The sequence below is a fragment of the Lepus europaeus genome, chromosome 11, assembly GCF_033115175.1.
Source record: "Lepus europaeus isolate LE1 chromosome 11, mLepTim1.pri, whole genome shotgun sequence".
Classification (NCBI taxonomy): Eukaryota; Metazoa; Chordata; class Mammalia; order Lagomorpha; family Leporidae; genus Lepus; species Lepus europaeus.
In genome coordinates, this window is record NC_084837.1 from 26,916,274 (window position 1) to 26,917,962 (window position 1,689).

General features: G+C 34.8%; 1 pseudogene; it reads right to left on the minus strand.

Moving 5' to 3' along the window:
* Positions 1-740: 740 nt before the first annotated feature.
* Positions 741-1,241, minus strand: LOC133770441 (dihydrofolate reductase-like; annotated as a pseudogene).
* Between the last annotated feature and the right edge of the window lie 448 nt (positions 1,242-1,689).

Below are 1,689 nucleotides of genomic sequence, written 5' to 3' on the forward strand. Positions count from 1 at the left end.
AAAAATATATGGGGCAAACAATGGTGTTAAATAAGACATGAACATAAATAGAAGAAATAAAAACAGGTATATTCCAAACTGTGAATAGATTATTTCTAATAAAATGTAGATGGAGTTGAAATGAAACCTACCTGTATGCTGTTTACAGGAAATCAACTATAAAATTGTTTTGAAGATTTAATTATTTATTTTTTTATTTGAAAGGCAGAGTGATAAAGAGGGAGAGGGAGAGGGAGAGGAAGAGAGAGAGAGGGGAAGATCTTCCATCTGCTGGTTTACTCCCTAGATAGTTGCAACATCCAGGGCTAGAAACCCAAGCCAGAATCCAGGTACTATATCCTCTCCCAATTGGGTGGTGGGGTCTCAGTTACTTGGGCTGTCTTCCATTGCTTTCCTATGTCTATTAGTAGGTAACTGGATCAGAAGAGGAGCAGCTGGGATTTGAACCTACTCAATTCAAGCTATTAGGGGATTCTCCCACTTTGGGTTGTCTTATAGATAAACTTCACCTAGGAAGGGAGTCAAGGAACTTAGTCCTGGTTGTGGGGGAGAAGCATTGAGACAGGTATAGCAAGAAATGTTTCCTAAATGGAATCTGAAGAAGTCTACTTAGAAATGATTATCTGCATATCTGAAGTCAACAGAATTATCTTGTTTTCTGATATCAGGATCCATGTTTTTGGAAGTAAGAGGTACATCTTGAAATAAACCAGAAAACACCTTAATATTAATCATTTTTTTCATATAGTTTGGATATCAGAAAGAACACCTGGGTATTCTGGGATAAGTTTATATTTCTCCAAATCAATTTCTCAGAGAAATGTTTCACTTTCAGATTCCTGCATGATCCTTGTCATAAACACATTGAGATGGCCTGGTTGATTCAAGGCTTCCTTATCAATGGAATTACCCTCACAATCTGAACTGTGTCTACTTTATTTATTAATTCTGGTCCCTTCATATTCAGGCATCATTCAGACTCTTGACAAGTTCCTTGAGTTCTCTACTGGGAACTGCATTGGTACTGTCTTTTAAAGGTCGATTCTTCCTGGGAATGGAGAACCAAATCTTCCTACTCATAATCACCAGATTTTTTTTTTTTTTATCTTCAGTTGAAGAGATTGTGGTTATTTTTCAGAAGTACTTGAACTCATTCTTTATGGGGGTCAGAGCAAGTCCCCATTCTTGCAGATGTCCATGTTCTGTGACACAGCAATGATGTACTTCAACCGATGAACCATGATTGTGGCATCACATACCCCTCACCTCATGAGCCCAAGTATAAAAATTTTGAAGAAAGATTGACAGTCAAGAGGTCTTGACTAAGAATAACAGTATTGGAAAATACAAACATAAAGAAAACATAGATGGCAGTATTAATATCTAGGTTGAATATAAGATTAGGAATACTAAATAAGAAAAACAGTTTTGCATATTACTAAACATGCCTAATTCAAATGACATACATTAGTAATAAACACATATGAAATATGCATGGTAATGAAGAAAATCTTCACAAATTTTTTAGAATGTACAGTGTTGTCATTTTACTCTATGTGCTTGTCAATATAATTGAAGTAATTATAAATGAAAAAAAAATGTCTTAACTACTTTAAGTTAGAAAAATATACACCTAGACTGCCCATATGTCACTGAGAAATTCTAAAAAGATTATGATACATATAAAAA